Here is a 9,568-nt window from a genome sequence, read left to right as displayed (position 1 = left end):
GTTAAAAATAAAGAAATGACAACATTTATAGCCTCCAGATAATTAGACAAGGTATAAACAGGGCACCATAGCTCTTGATGTATAGTAGATACAAGATAAATATTGTGGCGGGGCGGGGTGGCTCACGCCTGTAATCCCAGCATTTTGGGAGGCCAAGGTGGGTGGATCACGAGGTAAGGAGATCGAGACCATCCTGGCTAACACAGTGAAACCCCGTCTCTACTAAAAATACAAAAAAATTAGCCAGGCGTGGTGGTGGGCACCTGTAGTGCCAGCTACTCGGGAGGCTGAGGCATGAGAATGGTGTGAACCTGGGAGGCAGAGCTTGCAGTGAGCTGAGATTGAGCCACTGCACTCCAGCCTGGGCAACAGAAGGAGACTCTGCCTCAAAAAAAAAAAAAAAAATATATTGTTTGAATAAATGAGTGATAAGTGTGGTAAATTTTTAAAAACTATGTTAAATATTGATAATACCACCCTACTTTAATCCTACTTTGTTGAAATTATAAATTATAATTATGAAATTATAAATTACAATCCTGCATTCATAAAACATTGATCTCACAATTGCTAAGTGTTTCAGGCAAAAATGTGAAATTCTCTTTCTAGAGTTAAATTAAATTTTTGTTTCTAAACTGAATTTTTGACTCCCACATTCAGGGGATTAAATGTTGGAGTAAGTTGTCAGGGGAGGTGATGGATTCTCTGTCTAGAATAGTAAACTATTTCTTGGGTTAGGTGCCTATCCTGAGATGGGAAGATGGTCTCTCTGGCACTCTCTGATGTCCGATGTTGTATTTGTTTCCAGGCAGAGGGGCAAGTTAACTTTCCTACATCACTCAGCTGTTTTCCTGTTACTCTGTGGTTTGTCTGTCAAGTGGGTGTCTGATGATAAACACTCATTTTAATTAGGAAAAGATTACACATTACCACAAGAATAAACGGGACATTTTCCTTACCATCCTTACTTATTAAAATCTCCCTTTTCCACCAAAAAAAGTCCTCAGAACTTGCAATTATAAAGTTTTTGTTGACTAATAATTACTACTACTTGTTTCATATTTACACGCTAGCCAATTTCTTATGCAAAATGTTAAGTGCTTTTCATGATTAAACTCACTTAATGTCAACAAACCCCAAAGGTAGGTACTAATAGTGGCGGAACTGGGATCTGAACCCAGGCAATCTGCTTCCACACCTCATCTATATGCTGCTTTGCTTTAGATCACTGAGTGAGACATGCTTTCACTAAAAGATGTTGTTTAAAATATGGTGATATAAAGTCAGTTTTCTGAACGTTTGTAAGAGTAAAAAAAATTAGTATGGATGATTCCACTGATTTTTCAAACTTAATTAAAGTCCTAAGTCATGATTCTTTTCTAAAACCCACAGCAGTTATTATATTGCTAAACACAGTGGGATATTTTAGAAGTTTGGTAAATATTTGAATTTTGAATATAGTTGAATATTTTAATCACAGAGAAGTATTTTCTGGAAGAAACGAAAACATACCCATTCTTTTAAAATTGTTAATGTAACTATTTTACTATCTGTGAAACTAGTCTAAGTCAATTATTAACTGCAACCTGAACCATTACATTAATTTTTTTCAAACATGCTGTTTTGTGTGATAAGTATGTTTTCTACCATATTCTACTATATTGTGATTCATACAAGAATGAAATACATTTTTCTTCAGGTAATGTATTTCATGTAATCCTCTTTATGTGAGCTTAAGGAAGTTAACACTTCTCAATCTTAGTTTAAAAATTGGTAAAATGACAACACTAATTTAAAATAAGTAACAAAATATTTTTATAATTACTAAGATATCTATTTAATTAGAAAATGGTTGTAAGGATTGGCATTAATATTACATGTAAGCATTTTCATGTTGACTGGCACTAGTAGATACTCTGATAAATATTATTCCTGTTCCATGCCATTCAGTACTGACATTTGAAAATTTTAAGAATGGTCTATGATACACCAATGGTTAGTCTATTGTTACAGCTCTAAGAACTGCTAGATATTATTTGGGTTGGTTTATCCAAATCTAACACTAGAGAAACCATGGTTTTATTTTACTTACTTTTAAAATTATTATTTTTATTGTTATTTTATAGAGAAGAAGTGTCTTTATGTTGTCCAGGCTGATCTTCAACTCCTGGGTTCAAGTGATCCTCCCTCCTCGGCCTCCTGAAGTACTAGGATTACAGGCATGAGCCACTGCATCTGGCTGACACCATAGGTTTAGCAGAATCTACTGGAGGCAAACCTTATAAATAGGCCAATTTCATTCAGAAATGCTGCCTTGTGTTCTACACAGCAGTGTCAGTCTCTAGAAAGGAAGGTATTTATCCTGGAATTTGTAAGTCCATGTGATTTTTAAAATCAGTCTTTGCATTAACTTATAAAACAAATCAACTCTATGAATAGATTTTTTCTCCCTTTTTTGGTTACCTGGAAATGTTATACTTGAGCTTATTCAATATTTAACTAGTAGCCTTTAACCTAAAGTTCCAGGTGGAAAAATAAATTATGAGTCAAAAGACTTAATTATATTTAATCTCTGCCAATAACTTAATATGCCAGTGTAAATAAGTTGCTTAATTTCCCTGGGCCTAAATTTCCTCACATACAACAGAAAAGATATTTATCAGTCTTCAAAATAACCTTCTCACCTTAAAAGTCTATTACTCTTTACAGAATAGAACTTTTGGCATAGGAAAATTTCAGGACACCTGCTGGCAACCCTATTGCCAATTAAAGGATAATGCCAAATAATTGTATGATAGGCAGAGTTAGGAATGTAGATAGGAAACAACATGCAATGGGATGGATGGATAGTTGGATGGATGGATGGATGGATGGATGGATGGATGGATGGATGGATGGATGGATGGAAAAATGGATGGATGGATAAATGGATGGATGGATGGATGGATGGATGGATGGATGGATGGAGAAATAGGTTATAAATCTATAAAGAGAGACAGAGAAAGAGAAGTCAAAGATAGAAAGACACTGTAAGTGTTGAGAAGATCACATTTTGCCATAGATAGTCTTGGTTTTCAATTCTTACTTTCAATGGGGACTCGGATTTATTATTTTATCTGCCTGAGTTTCAGTTTTCTATTTAATATAATGGAGAGGGTATCTCCCATGGCATTAGTCTGAAAATTAGAGAAAATATATTTAAAGCAACTAGCATGATTCTGGACAACATGTCTGTATTACTCTCAAATAAACCAAGCCTTCTGTATACTTTAGCATTCTAATTGTTTTTTCTTTTGCATCAAAATAAAAAGGAAAAACTGTAATGCAAGGCAAATATTTAAAAGCTGGTTAATGCTAATTGCAATTTATTTTTCAGCAGACAATTAAATATTCCATGAACTACAGCAGCCAATGTTGAGCACTTGGAGCAGGGTTCTCCCCTGGACAGCAGCCACAGTTGGTATTCTGCAGTGAAAATTCCAATTCCAGTGCAATTCGACTACATCAATTATCCATGCAAGTGGCATAGGGTTTATAAACTGTATGTTTCAATGTAGTAGATTAGGCATGTGCACTATCATGGTGAGAATTAGCAGGATAATTCTTACTTAAATGTTGTGCTTTTGATTTTTTAATCAGGAAAACACTTGTCTTTAGCTTCATGCAGTAAATTTTCATCTAGGTTTCTATTTGTTAAGAATTTTCATGAGCTCTTCGATGAGCTGTAAAATTTAAGCCCCGTTTCATTTATTTTAGTGTTATTCAGTTTGTGATCTCAGTATCACCTGCACCAGAATCACTCAGGGTTCTTGCTGGAAATGCCCCAGCCAGACACTGAGCCAGATTTTTATGGAAGTGTCCCCCAAGCAATTAAAATTTAAAAAATTGAATATGATTTTCATGCACAGTCATTTAGGGAAGCACGCAGACTGTCAGTACAATATAGAGGGAAGATCATTAAACCAAGTGTCAAAGATCATGGGTGACTTTTGTGACTCTGTAAATATCAGCAGGCCCTCTTGGAGTACCATGAGCATTGAATACCACACCAACCAGGACTCTTCAGACAGGAATAATTAAGCTACTTCAAAAGCAACAAACAGAAACTTCCAGGTAAACCAAAACATATGATTGCTAGATTTAAGTGCCTTTTTAAAACTGTTAAGGCAGTTTAAGTGAACGCTAAGATTATTTTCTACACTGATATTTAATTTTTCTGGCAGATGAACACAGTTAACTTAATATTCAGCTCCTCTCTGTGGTTGAAATAATTTAAACTACAAAGGGAACGTAGTCAGTTCAGATTTTGATATGGAAACATTCATCCGCAGATCCACACACCCAGGGAGGCTAAGCATGTTTAGATGTGTACCTCCCACCCCACCTCCAGTGAAAGCAGAAACTCATAGTCACCATCCATCATCCATCAATACAATATGTTTGTTTCGAAGAAATAGAGGAACAATGAAGGAAAAGGGAATTAGGCTTTGTTAGAAGCTGAAAGCACTCTTTCCTAAAACAAGTATGCATTCCCTGACTCTTTCTTTCTTCAAAAATATGTCCTTAGTACCAACTATAAGCCAGGTATTCTCCTAGGTGTTTGCACCACAGTAACGAAGATATGCACACTACTTTCTTGGAGCATAAATTGTACTGATAATCTTTAGGTAGTCTAGGCCCAACTGGTAAAGTCGGCTGCCCATAAATGTCCACACTTTCCTCTTTTCCTACCAACATATATCATTCAGGGTACCAACACATTCAGAAAACTATATGACATAATATAGTATTTTGTGTGTATGTGTGTGTGTCTATAAATATGTATGCACACACATACACATAGAGACAGAGGAGAACAAGGAAGGAAGGGAGCAAGAGGCTCTGTAGCTGGTGCTGCTGCTGGGAGCCAGTGATCTAATGTAAAGAAGAGGCAAGACGCTGCCCTGGCCAGCTTCTGGACGAGCTCTCTCTCAAAGTGGGCATGCTCTACTGAATGCAGTTTTGCTCTTGTTTTTCTTCCTGCCTGGAACACAGCTGAGAGGTGGAACTGGAGCACCACAGAGTGACCATTTGGTGATCAGCATGGGGGTGGACAGCACAGACTAAGCTGGCTGAGCAGAGAGACAAAAGGGGCAAGCATGGGCCGACCACCTCTAGGCTTGCCATCACGTGTGGGAGATGATTTTTAGGCCTAACTGGCAAATTTTAAATTTACAAAATGACCAACAACTTTGTGGACCATATACTGGCAATCACAGTCTACAACTACACAAAAGAAATCCAAGAATTTTACATCAATGACACTTACTTTCCATCTTCAAAATAGAGTGGCATTTTTTTCTGGGTCTCTTCCTGTTTTATAATAAATGTGTGGAGAAGATGATTTCCAAGTATCTAAAGTGGTTTGAGGTTTGAAACATTTTATAAGCCAGATGTTTCACCTCACTCTGATTCACTATTCAGAGTGAAATATATCTCCAAAATGAAAGTCTGCAGACTTCGACCTGAAGCATAAGAAAAAGGTTTTTACATTTATACTTTGGAAAGTACACATTTTGCATTCATTAAGGTCCTCTAATTAAGTGAAAATAATAATTGCAGATTGGTAGGCTCTAAGGATTCTCAACCAAGCAGATTATTCCTATAGTGTAAGTGCTTATTATTTTATTAGAGAATTTACTTGTGACATTCATAGCAGGCCTATCGCCAAATGTACAATTCTAAAGAGAATCATCAGAGTTATATTATGCTGAAATCTGGAAAAAAAGATGGGATATTTGGGCCAAGTGATGTCCAGAAGCAGAAGGTATATAATTTAGCCACACTTACAAGAGAGGTAACTTTAATGAGTAGAATTAAAATTACACTCTTCAGCATTTACAAAATCTGAAGCATCATTATTTCATGTTCACTTTTCTATAAAATCTCCAGCATATTCTAAATAAATATTCAATAAGTAAATACACTATATCCAACATATACTATAATCAGGGATATATTTCCTGTGCTTAGAGCACTTAATGCATTGAAAGTAAGCTGATCGTTGACAAAATTAGAACAACTGGCAACTCTTCATTAGTCATTCTGCCAAGTCTCTATATATCACTTCGTTTTTAATATAAGCATACTTTAAAATATATTAGTCAGGGTAAAATAGTGTACAGTGCTATAACAAATAACCAAACCCTCAAATCTTGGTGGTATAACAAAACAGACATTTATTTTTTACTCACACACAAGGTCAGTGCCTTTTCCAGGTGAAAGCTCAGGGATGCAGACAGAGTGAGTCACAGTTTCTCCATCTCAGCAGGATGTTTCTACGGTCACTGTGGCAGGAGAAGAAAGAAGCTAGAGAAGCCCTTTACTGCTCAGTCTGAATGTGCTGCAGGTCCCTTCCTTTCACAATCTATCAGCCAGGACAAATCCAGTGACCCTGCTCAACCATCAAAGGCCTAGAAAATGCTGTTATTGCCCTCCAAAACGAAGAAAGATGATTAGTCATTTCTATCCTCTCCACTTTCCAAAACTGGTTTTTCTTTGATTTCTAATTGTGCCCATAGAATCAGCATAATAGGGCACAACTCATTCTGTGAAATATAAAAGTTACCCTGAATTCAGCCTACGGGGTGCAGCATTTCACTTCCAGGTGTGATTCCTTCCTAGCTAATGCTGAGCAAACCGTTTCACTTTGATGAGTCTCAGTTTTCCAACTGAAAATGAGAGGCTTGAGGTTGAAAATTCCTATTGTTCCTTTCAGTGCTGAAATTCTTGGGTAGGGCAAGCAGGAGTTTGGTTTACCATCCTGCCATATTGAATATGTATTAAAGGGCAATGAGGACCTATTTATTGCTGACCACAGTCTGACAGGCAGACTCGTATGGTTTAAGTCCCTGGAAGATAACCTATTTTGGCATTCAGTATGGCAGAAACTTACTGCAATATGTATTGCCTTGGAGAAATTTATTCTGTTGAGGACTTCAGATGTTATTTCTGGAAATCGAATCCCTCCACTTTGCTTTCAGCTAAAGGAAAACTAGCATTCATCTTTTGGGAGACACTGTGTGGTATTTTGCTGTCAATAACATTCTATACAGCACTGGGTCTTGCAATCTACCATGATAATGGCACGGCAGTGGAATATCTGATGCATATAACATTGGCCTCTTCTTGGAAAGTGGAAATGGTTTTATAAAGAAAATTGAGAAAGAAAATATTTAGAAAGAAACAAATGCAGCAGCAACTTACATGTAATATACCAAAGAAATAAAACATAGTAAACATGAAAAGCAATTTGTTAATGTTGTGAAGGTCTGCACAGAGTGCCATGCATTGTGGTAGCTCATGTCATTGTCACAGATCTGCTATTTCACCTTGTTGGCATGGGCCATAGCTTCTCCAACTCCCATTCTGTCTCACTACACATATTCTCTGAATCTTGGACCAAGTGTTTTTTAGCTCCATAGAGAAATAACCCAGACTCCTTATCAAATGAAAGTATAATATGCTAATTCAGCTCTAGCTTGTCCTAAAGATACAATAAGTTGCATGACTAAATTGTTCATATGCCCATGACCTGTATACCTGTTACCAACCTGTAAGTAAAGAACTATATAAACAGTTTACAGGTGAAGCAAAATTGAGCCTATTTGCAGAAAATGCAACATGATATGCTTACAGTACCTCCAGGTAGAAAGTTGAAGTGCTACAGCCCCACTCCAGGCAGTGCTCAATACAGGGCACTTCCTGGTGGACAGAACCTGGTGCGTACCTGGTCATACACTTTGCCTTCAAGGAGGCATGGGCAGAGGAACCATCTACATGGATGCTCATGCAGTAGCTAACGGTTTGGTAATGAGTGAAAAGGGAATTGAAAATTACCATCAGAAAATTATTAACAAGAAGGCCCCAGAAAGAAGGATGAGAATAGAACTCTCTGAATTGAAAGGAAACCTGAATACATTTGTGCCCTGTGCAAATTCTTACCAAGGAGAAATTTGAACAGAGGATCAGCATAATAATCAAAAGGACCAGATGACTTTTTTTTTTTTTCTAACGAAGTCTCGTTCTGTCACCAAGGCTGCAGTGCAGTGCCACGATCTCGGCTCATTGCAACCTCTTCCTCCTGAGTTCAAGCGATTCTCATGCCTCAGCCTCCCATGTAGCTGGGATTACAGGCACCTACCACCAAGCCTGGCTAATTTTTGTGTTTTTAGTACAGACAGGGTTTCACCATGTTGGCCAGGCTGGTCTTGAACTCCTGACCTCAGGTGATTTGCCCGCCTCAGCCTCCCAACGTGCTGGAATTACAGGCATGAGCTACCCACCATGCCTGGCCAGATGACATATTTTTTGATGCCAGTTTTCATTGTTTCTGGAAACATCCTATCTTTGCCCAATAGGATTGTTATAAAAGTGGCCATTGTGTGATGGGTAGGGAAATAACATATGGATTCAGAAACATGGACTTCCGCGCACCCAGCCAATCTAGTTGCAGCCAATGTTGAAACCTAATTTGCCAATAAGACACCACTAAGTTTCAATAAAACAACATTTCCCATGGGAAGGGGTTGGGGGAGGGGTTCAGCCAGCCTCTGGCAGCAGGCTGATTATATTGGACCATTTCCCTCATGAAAGGGGCAAATCTTTGCTTTCACTAACATAGACACTTTCTCTGGATGTGATTTTCCTTCTCTATCTATCCACTATGATTCTGCTAAAACCGTCATCCTTGAAATTACAGAATGTCTTTATCTTGATATTACTCATAGTATTGCTTCTGACCAAGGAACTAGATTTTCAGCAAATGGAGTAAAAAAAAAAAAAAAAAATGGGGCCCAGCGCACGAAATTCATTGGTCTTATGTCTCCAATAAATCACCTTCATGTAGCTGACCTGATATATTAGTGGAATGGACTTCTAAAGACTTGGTTACCATGCTAGCTAGTGGAAACAGTTTGTGAGCTTGGAATAATGTTGTCCAGGAAGTGGAGCATGCTCTAAGTCAGCAAAAGCTATACAATGTTTCTCCCATAGCCATAGTCTGAGGATCTAGATATTAAGGGGTAGAAACAAAGAGTGGTCCTTCTCTCTATTACTTCTGGTAATCCACTAGCAACATTTTTGCCTGGGGCTCTGCTTGTCACCTAATGTTAGTTTCACACACTAAAGTTCAGTGTAGGGGGTTGGACCCTAGAACAGCTCACATACATTCTGCCCACTCACCTTGTTTCTGGGGACTTCATCCAGGCCTGCAGCTCTTCCAACCCCATGGAATCTTTCTTCACTTCTGAGTCCTGAGCCTGTGTGTGTCCAACTCTGTGGGGAAAGCTGCCAGCTTCTCCTGTAGCTCATCGACATCACCTGGGTTGAAGATGGTGAGAAACTAATGTAAGTTTCAGTTTGTTCTTATCGATTTTAATTCATCTTAATAGGTTTCAGTGTGTGTGATTTTTAGGACTCACTGCATGTCTCAGCTGCCAACCTGGCTTACCTGCAACCTGTCACCTGTTACCTGTAACAGCCTTGCAGTCAGATACTAGGTCAATTGCTTTGCATAGACTTCTTAACC

General features: G+C 38.1%; 1 long non-coding RNA gene across 1 annotated transcript; it reads right to left on the bottom strand.

Annotated features, from left to right (window-relative positions):
- Window positions 1–5,308: 5,308 nt before the first annotated feature.
- Window positions 5,309–9,360, bottom strand: LOC107969414 (uncharacterized). The gene is made up of 3 exons (XR_001711175.3): window positions 9,223–9,360; window positions 6,234–6,326; window positions 5,309–5,504 (listed from the first exon to the last, which is right to left on the bottom strand). It is a non-coding gene; the product is annotated as an uncharacterized LOC107969414 (long non-coding RNA).
- Between the last annotated feature and the right edge of the window lie 208 nt (window positions 9,361–9,568).

Source organism: Pan troglodytes, chromosome 17 (assembly GCF_028858775.2).
Source record: "Pan troglodytes isolate AG18354 chromosome 17, NHGRI_mPanTro3-v2.0_pri, whole genome shotgun sequence".
NCBI classification, from domain to species: Eukaryota; Metazoa; Chordata; class Mammalia; order Primates; family Hominidae; genus Pan; species Pan troglodytes.
This window is presented reverse-complemented; position numbering and strand designations above follow the sequence as displayed.